We start from the raw sequence: 19613 nt of genomic DNA, 5'->3' as shown, positions 1-19613 counted from the left end.
TAAAGTGTTGCTTTTGGGGGGGGGGGGGTGTCTATTGAGTTTTATCTGATTCTCTGTATTTCTCCAAGAATGGATGAAATATTTTGCAGGAAATCCCTGAACATGAATGTTCAGTCATCTAAATAATGACTAAATAACAAAGCCTTCTAAACTATGAAGCCTTCTAAACTATCTGACATTTATAGGTTTCTTTCTCTAATACTTGAAAGGAATTTCAATTAAGGAAAAGCTTTGGTGTTAATGCAGTGTATAATGCTTTTTTCCCAGTTTATCTTTCATAAATCCATGAGATTAAATATAAAAGCTGTTTTAAGGATATTGATAAATATTTTATTCTGAAAAATATTTGTCATTTTTGTTGGATACCAGTGAGTTAATTCCTTTGCATAGAAAATATTTTCTCTATTTGTGTATGTAAACAGAGTCTGAGAAAGGATGAATGAACAAAGAATTCATAAAGGGAAAAAAGTATCTTGTAAGCCTGTGATCAGCTGGATTTATGTCAGTGCTAAATTTATGATCTGCAGCTGTTAAATATCTGATAGGAACTTCATCTTCTAATGCATGATAACCATGCAAGTGCATAGCTAGAAAAAAGGAAATAGTGTGCTTTGAAAAATTAAATTGTCCAAACATATGGATGATGATTGCAGTGCTTCACATAGAGCAAAACTTTATTCTGTAAAGCTTACAAATGAAAGTTTTAATGCTTTTTAAATTGCAGCTACCAGCATAAATTCTAAGATGTCATAGACTGAAAGAAAGTTGGTTGGTTAGTGTTTGTATATTCAGCCTAATGTAAGCAGTGCTGGGCTGGAATTTTTGTTTCTGCATTTGAGAACTCAAAGCTTAAATGGCACTGAAAAGAAGATGTCTTAGAATTTCTATAATATTATCATAAAATATGTAATAAATACAACTTTTTTCTGTAGCTCTTGATATCTATATGTAGGTTTCTTAAGTACCAAGAATGGCTTAACCTTTTGGAAATGCTGGTAATTATTAGTATAGTTATTGTATAAAATTCATCTGTGTTATTATAGATATAATATATGGGTTTCCTTTTTTTAAAGAGACTTTTTATACCAGCCAGTATAGATTACAGTTAAAATAATGTTAGCTTTAAGATTAAAAAGTTTTTTTTTAAAAATTACTATTTAAATTTAGTTGAATGTTACATGTGGGTTTGGAAAAGAAGTCTTTTTTGTTTCTAACTTTGCATTTTGTGCTATTAGCAGCTACTTATATTACATGCAGATTCGATGAAGTGCTGCATATTCTGAGATTTTAATAAAGCAGTTGGCGTTACATGACAGGTTGGGCCAGTTTAGTATGCATTATGGATTTGTTATGTCTTACAGTGGGGCAGTTCATTTCTGGAGTCAGTACACAACCATTTTAGCAGTAGAATTAGCCGCTTATGTCACAGATTATAATTAGCTGCGTCTGTACGCCAAAGCAACAGGATGGAATGCAAAACACAGCCAAACATGTGAACGAATTTTCTTCCAGTGATATTTGCCCAGGCTCAAAATATCTCCCACTCCAGATTTGAAAGTAGTGGAAAAGTTAGACAATTCTCTCTTGGGAAGAGACTGATTGTAGCTTATTCAGAAGTCCACATTATTTCAGATCTCTAAGGTAAGTAACAAATTCTTAAATTTGTTTTTATATCTGTATTAAAATATTAGCATATTAATAATTGAGTTGGGTTTTGTTTGTGCTTATTGCATTAATGTATTGAACTTCTTGCCCTTCTGATTTTCTGTGCAACATTTCAGGGTGATTCTGTCCTCATTTAAGGATCATGTTGGTACTCATGATTTATTTTAGGACAAATTCAAGTGTTAATTTTTATATACAAGTATTATTTTAGATTTACAAGTATTATTTTAGATTTAATTTAGTAATTATACTTGTTTTTACAATTAAATGCAGTATTAAGTTGCACAGTTTAAACTTGTGTAATATTAAGAAGCTTTTAGTAATTTTAAAATCTTTTACAATATCATATTACTATACTTACATAAATATCTAGTTTGCAATAGTGAACCCCTGATGTTTGTAGCTCTAAATTTTTCTCAGTTTATTGATCACATAGTAAAAGTCGAATTTAGCCAAGAATGGATCTGTTCTTCTGATGAGCACTCCTTTTTGGTTCGACAGTGTAATAATAACCTTCCATCTGAGGAACTGTTACCAAAATCAGTTCTAAGTTCTGTGAAACGTACTTGAATTAGTGTTGAGCATTGAACTATGTGTATAGAGAACTCCTTTTGCATATTTGTAATCTCCTTAAATTGAAATACATTTTCAGTTGAATAATTTCCCTGACTGAAAGAAAATTACTAAGTAGGTATCAATTGGTTACTGACTCATTATGATTTACTGGATGATACTTGGTGTGTCTTCACCAACAGGTGGTTGCACTGCATATTTAACCATGCATCAGAGTAAGCTCATAGGTTCCTAAAACAAGCTGTTTCCAAAGCGTAGGAATGTGATTTGACTAGTGATTTGACACCAGTCATCTAGGCTGCTTTTACAGAGATCTGGGTGGTTTCACCATATCTGTCTTAAATCTCCTCTTAATTGAGCAAGAGATTAATAGTGTCCTAGAAGTGTCTGCCTCTCTCCATTGTCTGTGGAGGGGGCCTAGGTAAGTATGTTAATGTTACCCATGTTTAGTGAGATGAATTCTGTCCTGCATAGCCACATCCAAATGAGTAATCCACATGAGTGAGCTGTAGTAACTTTGTGCCATAGAGTTCTGAAATTTTGCAGTCAGTTAAGAAGTTAAGATTTCAGAATTTTTACTGGAGATGTGTAGTCACAACTGATACCACTTTGGCTGAAATGAATGTTGTAAACAAGTATGATATTTACATATTAGATATATATTTTCTCTCCATTACATAATGAAGATCCAGTGGTCCTAGAATGCCACCAAAGGGTAAGAACCACTATGTGGAGTTAAATTAAAAATAAAAGGACCTAAATTAAGTCCAGCATTAAAGGGAGCCATTTAAAATCTCTTTCTAAACATTTACAGTTTTACTAATAACGTGCAGGGTTTTTTTTCTGGTTGAAAACTCAGTGGTTAACAGCAGGTTATATTTTAGTTATTATTCATAATCATAAGGTTTTAGTAGGTTTGTAATTATACAGATGTGTGACTATACTTAGCGTTGAGAATGCGCAAGTTGTGTTTTAGGCTAAGAGAGAAGAGCTTTGTATGAAGAATCGAAAGAAAGAAATGGATGTAGTGTATCTTACAAACCCAAGCCCCTGTAAAAAGGCAGAGAAAAGTTGTGTGTTCTTTTGCTTGAATAGAATGTGAAAAGTAATGCCTATTACATGAGATACAAATCCCAGGTCCTGATATTTTTTAATTATCTTCATGATTTGGGATTAAGTAAACTGGATTTCCTATAGATTTACTTCTCAGAGTTGATTGTCTTAGATGTTTAATGAGCAGTGACTGAAGGTTTTCCATAACAGAGACATTTACAAGGTCTTTCTCACATACAGGTTTTCTGATATCTAATAAGGTCTTTTTGCCTATTGCAGTCTTTCAGTGGAGACAAATGAGCTGCTTCTTCTCTCTGTGTCTCATGTTCAGAAAGTTTGTAGGACTATAGTATTTCTGAGATCTGTACTTCTCTGTTGAATTTGGTTGAAACTGGCCAAAGAAACTCAAGCTGTTGTAGGAGGGAGGGAAATGAATGGGAGACAAGACAATTTACATATAGAGTGCCACGGCTTTTTTATTTATTAAACCAAGCTAAAAGCATCATGGCAGTTTGAATAACAGGTTAATTCAATATCCTGGTCAAATTTTCACCTCGGTAATGATATTCTCGCTATTTAATTCATCTGTAAGTTTGTCTACCTGGGCCTGTCTTCTCATTAGACCTTTTTGTATATCTGCCAAAAGCTGTTAAACAGCTGCTACATATCATGCCACGGCTGGTTATGTTTCTGTGGTGGATGAAGTACTTCTGTAAAATAATGTGAATAGGAATACAAGCTAAAGTACATAAATAATTTTAAAAATTGACTATGGTATGTGCTAAGTGTTGGATATTACTGGTATTAGCCATAGTCACATGGTTTTTACTGAGATATATAGTATATTTGTTTATTTGTGTGCTTGCATGCGTATATCCTGAAGGTTATTCTGTATGAATCATGTATTTTCAATAATGGGATAGAATCATAGAATAGTTTGGGTTGGAAGGGACCTTCAAAAGTCATCTAGTCCAACCCTCCTGCAATGATCAGGGACATCTTCAACTTGTTTGCCTGTGTGAAAGTTTTCATAGTAGGGATAAGAAGGAGGAGGAAAAGGCTGGCTGGGGTTTGGCTGAGTGTCGAAAAGGAGAGAGCGAGCATGGTGGACACTTGCAAAAGTCAGCGTGGATGAGGCAGACAAGGCTGCATATATTCTGATTTTACAGAAAGACATATTTGACGGCTAAAGAAGGGAAAGTTTACACAGAGGACACCCAGTGCAAAATTTTAGGTAATGTGGATGAATGTAGTGGAGAGTTCTATGGAGATGGAGCAAACCTTTCTGTGGGATGGGGCAGCAAAACCAGGACAGGAGGTGGTAGGCCTATGCTGCCTGTGCTACTTTTTAGGCTATTTTTCTAGTCTCAAGTGCTCAAACTTGTCTACTTTTTCAGTCCTACTCTTTGATGTAATAAAAGATACTTCTTTTAGCCACAAAACTGTATTGTATTATATTCCCTGTAATATTCTGCTTCTAGTTTTGTGTCATTAAGATAGGTATTTTCCATTTAATGAAAATACAGAGGAAGGCATCTGAAAACTTACCTTGCTTAAACCCAGAACAGTATTATGAAAAAGTGTATTTCATTCTGCATGATTTCACGAGTCATTTAATAATTATGTTGAATGCACATTTGAAGATAATGCTTTCAAACAGAAATGCAGGTTTTATATTCATGAAGTTGTAGAAGACTATTAATGTATTGTTATAATGGAGAAGAAACTGCATATAAGCTATATTTCATAAAACCACTCTTTGTGTTTATGTGTGTACCCCACAATCTTTTTCAATTTTCTATTTCATTGAAATTCTGTTACTAAAAGATTTCACAATCTGTGAAAGTACTAATTTTTTATGTTTAGATTCATATATTTTATTAATTTTGTTTTTAGCTAAACATTTATTGAACTGATGGTGTTGTGGTTCAAACTTGGTGATTTGTTATAATTGATTTTAGTCATGTTTATAGAAGACAAAGCCATATTCCCTTTGCCATAGTGAAAACATCTAACATGCTATTTAAATTAAGAACTTTAAAATTACCATCTTCCTGTATCAGAAATACTCAGGTACACAGTAATGTCTGCCTTAAGTCAGAAAAAAATTCAAAACTAGCATTTGAAAGTTGTCTAGAAATCAGCGCTTTGATTTACGACTGCTGTAAAGCATATAAATGTCCAGAATGCTCCATCCCTGGCAGTGTTCAAGGCCAGGTTGGACAGAGCCTTAGGCAGCATAATCTAGTGGGAGGCATCCCTGCCCATGGCAGAGTCGTTGGAACTAGATGATCTTAAGGTCCTTTCTAACCTTAAACATTGTATAATTCTGTGAATGTGAAATAATGAAAACAGATGCAGCAGAAAGCAAAATTATTCTTTCTTCTTTTGCTTTATCGGAAGATTCTGTCTTTTGCTACCTTACCCTTCTCTTTGTGACTTTCTTCAGCATTTCCTGGACGTATTTCTCCCCATATTTTACAATCTCCACGTGTGTGTCTCATGTTCATCTCCTGAGTGTACCCACTACTTAACCTTTTTCTCTTATCCACAAGTGTCTACTCAAAATATTTATTTTACAGCAGCTCTTTCTTTTCATGCTTATATGAGAAGTCACCACCATGGTTGTAGATTTAGTGAAGTATTGTTTGTAGGGACAATTATCAGAGGGCGTTAATCAAAATATGAATGCTGCCTGCCTCTGATTCGCAGTGAAGCTGAACTTATATATCTGCCAAATATATCAGATGACAATGTTACTAAGTGTATGTGGGACCTCTCATTTATGTTGATATGTAACCCAGTTTTCCAAGTACAGGCTTTGCTGGTCTGTAAAGTGGGTGTCAGGATCCCTGCACAATGAAGTAAGTTGTTTTTTGAAATAGGAGTCTAGTCCAGCCTACAGTGCAGGTAGTTAAGCAATTTCAGCATGCACAAAAACACAATGAATTTTTCTTAACTGCATCCCAGAACCAGTGCTTCAGCATGAGCTGCAGTTTCCTTTGGACCTACAGGGAACAGTTTAGAGAATTGGTCTTAATGCCTTTAATTCTGTTTTCACATTTTGTGCATTATTTATGTTCAGAATTGCTAATAATACTGCAGTGGATGCATAGGTGGTAAATAGTATTCTTATATTGTTACTAGAATTTCCTGTTACAATATTCCTTTTTTATGTCTGGGTTGGTTCTCTGCTAACATGTCAGACTACAAAGACTTGATTGACATATCAGGCACTATTGTCTAAATTTAATGAGCACACAATGTCCAATTTGAGTTTAAAATGCAAGTTATACTTGTGCTCTATGAATGTTTTTTCTTACGTATGCCCAAAGAATAACTTTAGAAATCACAGGGATACTTCCTGGAGAAGGCAGTGTGGTTGTTAGATCCAAATAGGAATTACCTTCCAGTCACCCAAATTAGGATCTTTAAAATGAAGAAATACACCAAAAATAAGTATTACTTTTCAGATTACAGTACTTGATTTACATCAGTAAAAGTCAATTTTAATTGAAATTCAAGAATTTTAATAGTAACTGCTTATTTAAATTTCAGATTAAATATTTTATATTAAAAATATACTTTCAGGCACAAGGATAATATATACTATGTCGAATGAGAGATTTCGCTCTTTGTTTAGTTTGAAATGCATACATACTTAACATGTACTCCTGGGTTTTGTTTATCCTTAATTTTTTTTTTGCAGTTAATTGTAAGATCAGCTACGTCTTTCCTGTTGGTTTTAATGCAGGTGGTATACTGATTAATACCAGTATTTGTACATTTTGCCATGTTCTTCATCTTCTGTGTTTCTTGCATTGCATTATTGCCTTGTCACGGTTGCTGAAGAAACTTAAGTCAACAGTTGAAGTCAACATCACCAAAAAAGGCTTCTGTAGTACATGTCTTTTGGCGATTTCCTTATGTGTCTAATACCCATTTAAATTAATCTGCTTTTCCCCTGTGTAAGTAAAAATGAGTAATAAATAAATTATATAATAAATTATAGCCAGGACTGAAATGCAACAGAAGCACATCAGTTTGTGTTCATTGTCATTTAAAATTCATCAGAAAAGGGCAGGGATTTAAAATATATAATAAGACACAATATAGATAGGAAAGCATTTTGCTTCCCTTCCTACTGAAAAGGAAAGTGAACTTTTAATCTTTAGTTTAGTTTCATATGACTTTTCAAAAAAAGTACAGTTATGAATTTCTACATGCAAGGTTGAGTTACTCTTCTTTCATAGTTTTTAAAACATCTGTGGTAGATCACTTGAATTAGAGAGGGAAGGCATGAGGCTTAATTTTCATCTCTACTCTCTGTATCTAGTTGAATTCCTTGTTTCTGTGGTGTATTTTCTCTTCACTATTCAAAGAAAGCTTCACAAGATAGCAGTATAACTCCATTTACTGTATACAGTATACAGCATACTGTTTACTGTATACAGTATAACTCCATATACTCCATAACTCCATTTCACATTGTGAAATAATTTAGTAAGGCTAAATAAACAGCTTTTCTCAAGGTCGTGTCGTGGTTCAACCTTGGTCAGCAGCTAAGTCCCACACAGATGCTCTCTCACTCCCCCTTGGTGGGCTGGGGGAGAGAATCAGAAGAGTAAAGGTGAAAAAACTCATGGGTTGAGATGAAGAGATAAAGGTTTAATAAGTAAAGCAAAGCAAGAAATTAATTCACTGCTTCCCATTGCAGGTGGGTGTTTGGCCATCCCCAGAAAAGCGGGGCTCCCTCACCCAAAAAACGGTTACTCAGGAAAAGAGACACCGTCAATCCGAACATCATCCCCCTTCCTCCTTCTTCCTCTCCACCTTTGTATGCTGAGCATGATGCCATATGGCATGGAATATCCCTTGGGTCAGTGGGGGTCAGATGTCCCAGCTGTGTCCCCTCCCAACAGCACCCCCAAACTACTGCTGATGGGGTAGAGTGTGGAGCAGAAAAGCCCTTGGCTCTGTGTAAGCACTGCTCAATGGTAACTAAAACATCCCTGTGTTACCAACACTGTTTCCAGCACAAATCCAAAGCACAGCCCCATACCAGCTACTATAAAAGAAAATTAACTCCAGCCCAGCCAAAACCAGCACAGTCCTCAACCAGCATAGGAAAGCACCACAGAAGGGAGTTTGCTGATTTGTAATTGTGCTGAAGGCTATGGTATGAACTGTAAGTATGCCTCTGAAGAGACAGCAGCATGTTACCTAGAAGTAGCACTTTCATAAAAGCAGTAGCAAGAACAGGAAAAAGAGAAAAGGTTATGCCAATGCGTATGTTTTTATTCTTTTTGCTCTCACAGAGGGTACCTCTTCCCAGCACTAAAGACATGAAATACTTCTCCTGAGAGCAACACTGAGCGCAATGTTAAAAGACTTTTGCTAAAAGCTCAGACCAAGTAGGACTTTACTACCAACCAGTATTTCTACAAGATACATTTTGGCCTTGCTAGTAATCGTTGTATGTTAGAAAAGATCTATATCACACATCTAGAAAATTAAAATACATCTTTTTGTTTGGTTTGGGTTTGTTTTTTGGTTGGGGTTTTTGGTTTTTTTGTTTTTTTTTTTTTGGACGGGGGTTTGTTTTTGTTGTTATTTTGGGGGTTTTTTTTAGTAAACAGAAATGTAATTGTTGGGGGGTTAAGTACTTTTCAAAACTTTAAAATTACTTACTGTCTTGTAGACATCCACATACGATTATGATAGCAGAGATTCTTTCATGATTTGTCTCCATCAGAGGGATTGCTTTCATTTCCTTCACATGTATAGAGAACTTCAAACCTTTCAGTATTTTCAACAACCTCAATGAAGATTACTTGTCGCATTCCTCCCCCCAAGTTAGCTTTGCAATTCTTGCACATTTGTCACACTTCCCTTTAGTTTATAAATAACCAAAGAAAGCATGGCAGACGACAAAAAAGGTTTTAAGAAGTTTATTCCTAGCAGTGTTTTGAGATTCCTGGTGTTGTCTCCAGTGAAAGAAAATTAAAGCCACAAAAACAATTCTTATCTGCATTTAATGGTCCTTAAAAAATTAAATTTTGGACACATAAACCTAATCTTCACTGAAACTCAAAGCAATAAAGTATCAAATCCTGTCTGCAAAGCTTAACTTCACTGTGTGTTGAAGTTGAAAAAAAAGAAAAAGGTAATTAAGAGCAGAAATTTAAATGGTAGTACAAACAGCATGGGATGTATCCATTTTGTCAAATAGATTTCTTTCAAAGTCCATGATAACCAGAGACATAACAAACCACTCTGAAGTAGCCAGAACTCTGTTTTATCACCCAGGTTAAAAGTTTGAATATGATGACTGAAGAGGAGTTCTTGGATGTTCTTTCCAAATAGGAGTATGATAAATAAATACTCTTGAGATAAATTAAAACCTGCATACCTTGTAGTACAAAAGAACTGTATTAAGACTATTCTCTTAACTGTTAACCTGCCAGGTAGTTTGTATGTTAAATGGATGATCAGATTCTAAAAAAGAGTGATCAGAGAAGTGAAGAATATATAAGTAGCATGTAAAATTAATTATTTGTGTTTCTGTTAATTGTGGAGGAAACTGGATCACTCTATGTGCTAGAGCCTCATTTTGTGGGTACTCATCAAAGGATCTATTTCAGAAGAAAAGGACTATAGGAAAAGTTTATCTGTAGGAGACATGTAGAAAAAATAGTAGTATTCAAAATCAGAAGATATTCACTGAAGACCTCTGAAAGAACTCAGGAAAAAAATAAGTGAACTACTAATAAAGATAAAAGGTCAGCACTAAACACTGCAGAAGCCTGTATTAATTTAGATTGGAAGGAGGCTCAGGAAATCATCTAGTCCATCCTCCTCCTGTACTTTGATTTGAGAGTCTGTAGCAGACTCTTAGCAGAGCACCACTTGTCCTTTGAGCTTTCATAACCTCCTGAATGTTTCCTTTTCTGTTTCAGAGCAAAATTGTATGCATTTGACTCAGCCCTTTGCACACAGCACAACCTTCTTCCTCCTTGCCTTCCCAGCCTTTCTTTCCTAAGTGCTTTTATCCATCCATTGCAGCATTTCAGTCATGCAGGCTATCCAGTGTATTTCTGTAATTCCAATGGGATCATTGCTCTGCAGCTGTGCATGGACTTCTAATTGCTCTTGTTTGGTTCTCATTCTGTGTTCATTCATGTACAGGCACTGGAGATAGATAGGCCAAACGTCACACTCCTGTATAAGGAAAGGGAAAGAGCCATCTCCATCGTGCTGTCCTCTGGATGCTTTGCTGCACCCCGTGTGTTCACTTTTCTTAAGGCTATAGCAACTGTCTCCTTATGTACCTAGTTTAAAGCTTTTCTCACCAAGTTAGAAGTTACCTGATATAATGGGAAGTGTCTCTGCCCATGACAGGGGGCTTATGAACTACATTATCTTCAGGTCCCTTCCAACCCTAACCATTCTGATTCTATGCCATTTTCTGGAGGATGACTGAAGGAATGTTCCAAATGGAAAAAAAAAAAAAAAAAAAGCAGCCATTAGAAGGTATTTTGGAACAAAGCAATAAAATTATTAATAATTATTCTGTCACCATAGTATTCACTCATGTTCAGAAGGAATAATGCTCTTTGTGTGCCTTTCTGGTAAAAGAAGCAAGGTAGCATCAAGTACAGATTCATCTTAATTTTCTGCCCCAAGAGCTTCTGATATATTTAGGTATTGCTAACTGCATGATTCTAGCTTTGCTTCAGCAATATATTCCCACTGTCCATCCTACCAGGACCTGGAGTATGGAGTAGAATAGTGATGAGAAACACACATTAATCTTCAAATATTATGCAATTCCTGTTAATTTTTGTATGCAAACAGAGAGAATTTCAGCATTGGCTGAGTGGGTAGAATACTCCTAGGTAGATTATCCCTAACTTGATATTTTGAATAAATAAAAGAAAAATAATGTCAATTTAAGCCAAAATGTGACCTTTGTTCTGTTTATAAATGTTATAAACATTACAAAGGGATTTTAAAGGAAGAGTCTCTTATGAATAAGTAAGATGTAGAGTAGGCAAACAAAGACCATCTGGTGTTTGCAGGTAATTGGGGAAGAATGTTTTAAATTACAGCCCTTGAATAGGAGGATAATACCCCATGAGCTTAGAATTCCAAAGGTATTGTAAACATCTTCCTACTCCAGTGTAATGCAGCATGAAAAGCTTTACTTAAAACAACAAAGGCAGTGTCTTTAAAATACACATTTTCTGTAGCTGTCTCACAAGTGCTGTAGTTTTCTGGACTTCCCAATGACATTATAAATTCAAGTGAAAGACCTTTTCTCTAGAGGACAGTAGAGATTTTAATATATATTTGAGAATACAGGAATAGTTCTGTAGAGCAGTCTGGAAATGAATGGCAGACTCACATGTCCTTATTTATCATCTGGCACTGTCTTCTAGGTTTGAACGTATTGCTTTTGCAGGTACAACAGGTTGTGGTGTAAAAATATCCTATCAAGAGTAAAAATTTGAATTGTATTAGATGTCTGAAATGTCATATTGTTTGCCAGCCTTCCAATTTCTAATGCAAAAAGCAGAAGTATATCTTTAACGAGCACCAGTCTGTTTAACCTTTGGTAGAATTTTCAAATAATTTACAATTTGGAGTAGTTATTGGAAAGGCTGTAACAGGGAAGAAAGAAAAATGGACCTATAGATATCAGAGCCTATTCCAGGTTGGTTTTTTTTTTAATGTAAAATTTCATCTTTTGTGCCTACATGCAAATTTAAGTAGAAACATAAATTGTAGTTAAATAACCTGATGGAGCTACCACATGATGCAAAACAGTTCACTTCCTCTGAACTGTCACAAGTTGATAAAACTTCTTCTATTTCAAATGAGGAATTGCTCCTTTTTTAAAAAACAAGAATGTTTTTCTGAGAAGTAGGTTTGAAACTGTGTACCAGATGGCATTTTTGTTCACCGCTTGGTAATCTCCTCAAAAGGAAGGTAATAAAATGTCCATTGAATTTATGTAGGAAAATGATTCTTGCTTACTATTTTAGAACTTGTTAGTATTCTGTCCAATATACTTAACTTAGATCACTTAAGAGGTATCACAATCTCTCATCAACGCAAACCAACAAAAAAGAAATGCTTTTAAGTGGAAAATTAGGGTACTGTTCATTTGAACAGAGGGGATTTTTTGATTGAGTAAGTTGCATATGTGCTCACAGAGGCTAATCCTCAGCAAATAACATAACACAGCTTGCATCTATATAACTAATTGTCATCCCTAGCAAACAGAGTGCCCTTTCGGGAGCCTTCCTCTGTGCTGTTCCCAGAAGAACATCATGTGGCTTTGTCCATGCCAGGCAGTGTAGGCAAGTTATTCCAGAATGCATGTTGTCAGTGAAACAGCATGGATGTGCACAGCACATGCCTTGACCCTGCTTAGTTTACTATTCTACTTGTAAGGTAGGAAAATCCTTACTGCAAAAAATGACCTTAGCATAAAAGGCACAATTTTCTCTGCGATGAGTATGGGTCTGTAAATGAGAAATGAGAACTGAGATCTTGTCTCCTGCAAGAATATATACTCTCAGTGGGATGTTTTCCTACACTTCTGCTGTTTTTTGTAAGGGAGATGAATTTTAAAGCAGGGAGAACAAAAGCCAAACAGGAAGAGGAAAGAAGTAGATAGATTCAGGGTGTCTGTCCTCAAGAGAAATAGGAACTGAGCCTGGCCAGCCAAGAGTGTTGTATGTGGGAGGAAAGCTAGAGACAGATGTGAGAAAGAGTCTGGAATTACCAGTAAGTGTGAAGGTTAAAGGAACAGGAGAGGAAACGTTTTAAGATATAAATGAAAGCATGCCTTAGCTGGGCAAGTATATTGAGGAGTCAGAAAATTGTAGTGGAGACAAAGAAGATGAAAAGGAAGACTGAGATTGTGTAAGGGGTGAAATATGTTAAAACTGTAAGAAAGCAGGGAAGGAGAAAGGTTTAACAAAATCTGGGAGAAACGCAGCTGATAGGAAAGGAGACAGGTCTGCCTAGAGTAAGTAAGAAATTGAGACTTTACTGCATGGAGAAGGGGAAAACAAAGAAAACTTTAGCAGTTTATGAGACTTTGCAATGATACAACTGTATCCTAAGATGTATCTTTATATCCCAGAGAAGCATGATCCAGTTTTCAGTTCATGCTGAATTATTTCTCCTTTTTTGGTTTGATGCCATGAACCATTTTAACCAGTTATAAAAAATATTTTCTTGAATTTTTATCCCTGTAATTATTAAAAATTCAGAATATTTTCAAAGATGTTGGTAAGTACTGAAATCAATCAACTTTCTATACCAAATTGTGTTGACAGGTGTTTGTACTGTTAGTAATCTGCATTACTGAGTGGCTTGGGTAGATAAATATGCAGCAAGATGTTGCCAAATCTTGGTTTAACTAAATATGTAGGTTTAGTTGCCATGTTTAACTTCTAATTTCAACTGGTTTTGTGTTGTCTGATTTAATTCTTTTTTTTTTTTTTCAATAACAATTGGATGTTTGGGATAGATCACATATCATAAAAACATCATTTATCTGCTGAAGACAGGACCTATCATAGTCTTGTCTGGTAACTAAAGCAGTCATTGGATTTTACATATCTGATGTTATACCAAATTCAGTAATTTGATATTTTATTCAGAATGTTGTTTATTAAGTTGTTTGCGAACAACTGTATGAATTCAATGCCAGGCTTTTTCAGTAAATTAGTGTAATAAGGATTGAATAGAAAGGCCTTGTCTGTATCCAATGTAACGTGGTGTCTGCTCTGAATTTAGCTGCCACTGAATAAAAGAGCTGAAATCCTAGTGAGCAAAATTAACCTTTGGTAGATTATAATAAAAGTTGTGTAAATTTGTCAGCCATCTTCTCTGTGCTTCTGTTCTTGGAGTGTCAGGTAATACCTAGGCTGCGTTGTAAAGCGACAGTACTCCCAAAGAATGGCAACTTTTACCTGAAAAAAAAAACCTTTAATACCTGGAAGGATCAAATTATAAGAATAAGAGAGAATGTGTTATTCAGATCTCAGTGTAATTTATAATCCTGTAAAGACTATAATTTATAATTTATAAATCCTCAGGTCATCCCTGTGTGTTTAATTTTTCTTTGTCATAGAATCATAGAATAGTTAGGGTTGGAAAGGACCATAAGATCATCTAGTTCCTACCCCCCTGCCATGGGCAGGGACACCTTACACTAAATCATATCACCCAAGGCCTTGTCCAACCTGGTCTTGAACACCGCCAGGGATGGAGCATTCACAACCTCCCTGGGCAACCCATTCCAGTGCCTCACCACTTGTCCTTTATACTGAGAAAACCTTTTGCACAGTAGACTAAATGTTCACTATTCTTCTTTTCTGTAAAGATAGGATTTTTATTAAATTTTAAGGAGAAGAAGAAGTGTAATTCTACTAACCCTTCCCTAAGGACAAGATAGCTCTCTCATTCCTTGCCTAAAATTGTTCCTTTCTTCCACCTATTTCAAGACTGATCCTGCAAAGCTTATCATTTAAAGGCTTGTCCATGTAATCAGAGGCAGTTAAACAGTTCATCTTAGCAAATTCTTTAGGAGCTAAGAATATTTTTGAACTGGAGGAAAGCAATAATAGGAATGTCACCTTCATTCTAACAGAAATGGAACCAGGCACCTGGGTCTTTAGAAAGATTAGAGTTTTTTAAACTTCATGTTGAGAGAAAGTTGAATGGTACAGAGGAACACATTCGGAAAGGTATGAAGAAGGAAGTCATAAAAAGCATACATCCCCAGGTACAGAATAAAAGAGAACCTGGCAGTAGGATATGATGAACAAATACAGTCTCACTTAAATTGGAGGGTAGAAGACTGGAAATAGAAGAAAATTATACATGTTTGTATAGCTTCACAATAGGAATAATTAAAATAGGATAATTAAAATGCTTCGCTTTAAGGAGCTAAGAAACTGAATTAACTTGAATAGTCATGTTGAAAATATGACAAAGAAAACAATGAGTAACACCAAGTTAAAAACGTTTGGGAAAGACAGAGTAGGACATGTAAGCGATGCCATGTGTTAACAGAAGTTTACTGTAAAGACAGATTGATAAAGCAGTTGTATCAAAGACTCAGTTTATTAACATGCTCATGGACTGAAGTGTGCAACCTAAGCAGAGCAATATTATTAACCACATAAATATGATTGATAATATTGAAGACTATATTGCTAATGACCTGACCAGGGTGATTACAATGACTGTGGCTTGCTGTAGTGGATTAGAAACAATGAGAGAGGAAACTCTGTTTTTCCTTTTACCCTTGTAGTAGAAATGTCATAATTAGGTCCAACATTCAGACCGCATTTTTAAATCCCACAAATGACTGGGTTTGGCAACAGTTCCTCAGGAGGCAGAGTAATTTCCTGACTGAATTCTGAGCAGTGCACAAGGTCACTTTCCTGTTGTTGTCAAGGAGTGTATTGTAACATCAGCCATGTTGATGTTAGAGTAAACCAGAGCCGAAGAATCTTAGTCACTGTTCTGAAGTTAAAGAAAGGCACTATATAAAAAGGAAGCAGCCTCTGAAAAGGAAACAACCTTTTGCATGTGACTATATAAAAACATATGCTTAGGGTAAATGCATATTTAAAAGACATGGCTAAATTAGTATAGCTAAAAAGGACAAGAGAAGCAGTTAGAAGCAGGAAGGTATTAATAAACACATTAGTTGTATCAAATGGGGTAAAAAAGATCCAAACTCCAATAGGCTAAGTGTAACACAACAGTAGAAGAGTCCAAGCAGTATTTAAGAACTTAAAAAAAATAAAAATAAAAATAAAAATAAATTGAATGTGAGGCTGCCACAGCGACTGTGGACAATCAGATTTTAGCAGGACTATTCAGAGATGCTAAAGCTATTGAAGAAAATGAAGTCCTGACAATGTGTGGTTGCACCTTTTTTCCCAACAAGTAACCAATTCTGATGTCAAAGTTAACCCTGCTTTGAGCAGGAAGTAGGACTAGATGATCTCCAGAAGTCCCTTTCAACTTTCAGGTTTTGTGATTCTGTGGTTCTGTTCTGGGAAAACTGTTCCATGATGAATCAAAGACTAGCTCTCATCACCTCGTGAACAATTGAACACAGTAACACAGGTATTCCATCGGTCCGTAACAAACTCCTGTTTTCTGCCATGCTGTAGGGGACAAGAAAGCAGACTAAGCAGTCTCCTTCTACTTTCTTTGTGTTAGTTGAAAGCCTTAACTAAGAATTTAAATTTCTCATAATTAAAGTAATTTAGCTTATACCTAGCTTAATTATAAATGTTTTGTTAAATGCATGATTAAAGAAAAAGAGGGAACTATTGGAATGAATCTATTTTGGCTTCTGCTTCACAGTAGAAGTCCAGGGAAGAGAGGGAGAGAGAAACCTCACAGCCAGAAGAGCCTGCAATAATTTCTGTTCTTATATTGACTGCACTACATTATGCATCTTTTGTTTTCCTGGTGGACTTGCAGTCCTTCAACGAAAAAATAGATTATTTTGAACAGCAACTACTATGGGCAAAAAATGTATTGGACTTCAGAGGGCAAAATGTATTTCACAATTAGGTTTATTAAATGAAAATATTCACTATCACAGTTTTATCATCTCCTCAAAATAATAAAACTTTTTTGAGATGTCTTTTTTGAGATACCTTTTCTCAAAGGGGTTGAAGAATAAAAAAAGTATTACTAAGAAAAGATTAATTACCTGTTCTAGATTTAACGTTTTTAAAATGTCTTTGTAGTAATCCCTAGTGAGAAACACTGAATTACATTCAACAGGACAAGACAGTTTTTTCCACATTGACACTATAAAAGTTCATTGCACAGGGAACAATAAGTAAGGGTATACTTAAGTGATCTTGACGCCATTATTTGATCTCAGGCTTTCATTGTTAGGTGAAAACAATGGCTGTCCAGACTGCTCTTTTCTCTCTCCTGGAAGACTGTTTTCTGAAATCTGTAATAATAATGAGAACTCCATGAGGTCTAGACAATAGCTTTGTGGATAAGACACTCATTTAGATGTCGGTGTCACATCCACATCATCATCCAATCACTTCTACATCCGTTCTTCTAATTTCTTTGTATTCTTGAAAAGGTTTTTGTTGTCTGCCAAGTCAGAGTAACGTATATGTTGGAAATCTCCAGAAAGTAAATAATTGTGAGATTTTAATTTTGTTTTTTTTTTCCACATAACACTACTTGATGTTGCTCGAGGAAATATAACTGAGATGGTGACTGAGTTTCAAAGAGAGAAGAATCACTTTTTTTTTAAATTAAAGCATTTTAAAGCATTTTGCATGAAAGATGGGATTTCTCATACCAGAAACTAGCTACTTCTTGAAATGATAGTGAATAAAAAACCCTGCAAAAATTAAAAATAATTTACAAAAAGAATCTCTCTAATGTTTTTTCTTGGCCTCTTGATTCGGAAGGATGCATCTGATCTAATTAACGTTTGGGGAGTTTGTTAAAGGAGGAAAAATAATCAAGTTGAAGGACTGAAAATGTTTTTAAAACTTTTTTTTTACTGTAAATGATAGTGAAAAATACACAGGTATTAGACAATAATTTTTAATAAAGCACTTCATGCTATGCTGTCAGAATCTACCTTTCAGCTATTGCATTGGTACTTAAAATGTGCAAAGCTTTTAATTCTGACCATGTCACAGTTATTATGTAAATTTTCACTGCAGGGGATGTAAACAGTTAACCAGGCCATATGAATTTCTTTGCCTGTTTCCACAAATTATGCTGCAGGGATCCAGCTCTTTTTAGCTGATGACAGAAGTTTACAATTCAAACTGTAATACACTATATAATATACACATCTCAGCAAAGCAAAGTTGGGCAAGATTAAATATAAGATGTCGGAACAAGGGAGGGTTGAAAGGAATTAATTTTTGGTTGTTTTTTTTTTTTCTTGAAAGCTTTTCCATATGGATTCCAAAGGTTTCTTTTATTCTCTTTTTCTGTTGAATGACAGCTTTGCCTCAACTATTCTTCCTTTGTCTCTCGTCCTGTTTTCTGTTGGTTGGTTGTTGTGGTTTAAGTCCAGTCAGTAATTCAAACCACCTAGTAGCTCTCTCACCCCCCCCCCCTTCCTCCCCCAGCTCCCGAAGGGATGGGGAGGAGAATTGAAAGAATGTAACTCCCATGGGTTGAGATAAGAACAGTCCAGTAACTAAGGTATAACACAAATCACTGCTGCTGCCACCAACAATAATAATTATAAAGGAGATAACAAGGGAAGAGAACACAACCGCTCACCACTCATTGACCAATACCCAGCCCGACCAAGCAGAGATCTAGCCCCTCCGGGTAACTGCCCCCAGTTTATATAGTGGTCATGACATGCTGTGGCATGGAGTACCCCTTTGGCTAGTTTGGGTCAGGTGTCCTGTCTCTGCTTCCTCCTGGCTTCCCCTCCTCTCTGGCAGAGCATGAGACTCAGAAAGTCCTTGGTCAGAGTAAACATTACTGAGCAGCAACTAAAAACATCAGTGTTATCAGTGCTGTTCCCAGGCTGAAAGTCAAAACCACAGCACTGCAGCAGCTACTAAGAAGGAGAAAAATGACTGCTACTGCTGAACCCAGGACATTAATCAGTGAACCGCCTCTGTCCTCCAGAAAGACAGAAGTGTGCCTACCTGGGTGCCACCAAAGTGTGAAGACAAAGTTCATTCTATATAATAATACCCATCTAGCCCAATGCATTGTATAAACCAATGTTAATGAACATATTTTTCCATGAAGATACTGTATGCAGATTGTAAAAGTAGTTCTTGCTTGCCTGAGTTGCACGTTTATTTCAGTTTACAATTTATAATGGCACAAGAATTTAGTCTAAATTGTTAAAATGGTCTTTCTACTGAACTGTTTTAGCTTGGCATTATCACCTCTTTCATTCCCACACTTACTATGAATTTTCTTGCATGTAAATGAATATACTTCTTGTGAAGAGAGTAGAAGCACTGGTGACTGAAGTTCCTTGCAAAAGAACGTGTAGTATGAGCATCAGTGGTTCAGATTTCTTTGTGAAGCCCCTTAATTTTTACTTGAAAAGGTTTTCTTGAGTGCTTAGCTTTTTGTCTCTGCTCAAAATCCCAACAAATTTTGAAACAGTTAAAAAATGTAAAATGTTAAGAATTACATAATTTTTAATGGAGTTATAGTTGATTATTAGTATTAATTAACTAGTTGCATATTTATATTATGCTTTCTCATAGTTTAATATTGATAGTTGTGACAATATGACAAAGTAC

At 35.5% G+C, this 19613-nt stretch overlaps 1 protein-coding gene across 5 annotated transcripts in view; it reads left to right on the top strand.

Moving 5' to 3' along the window:
* The first annotated feature begins 1512 nt into the window (after positions 1 to 1512).
* Positions 1513 to 19613, top strand: part of SGCG (sarcoglycan gamma) — an 85802-nt gene continuing 67701 nt past the window's right edge. For 3 of the 5 annotated variants that reach the window (XM_061457684.1, XM_061457687.1, XM_061457683.1), the window contains exon 1: positions 1513 to 1641. The gene's annotated coding sequence lies outside the window, so the exon portion shown is untranslated. Of the gene's footprint in view, positions 1642 to 2893; positions 2954 to 19613 lie in introns of all 5 variants that reach the window. The other 2 variants (XM_061457686.1, XM_061457685.1) reach the window with 1 other exon arrangement.

This window comes from Pezoporus flaviventris, unplaced genomic scaffold (assembly GCF_033815535.1).
Source record: "Pezoporus flaviventris isolate CSIRO_AGI_PZ_B2104156 unplaced genomic scaffold, CSIRO_AGI_Pfla_v1 ptg000025l, whole genome shotgun sequence".
NCBI lineage: Eukaryota > Metazoa > Chordata > Aves > Psittaciformes > Psittacidae > Pezoporus > Pezoporus flaviventris.
The sequence above is the reverse complement of the archived record's forward strand: the minus strand, read 5'-3'. Positions and strand labels throughout refer to the sequence as shown.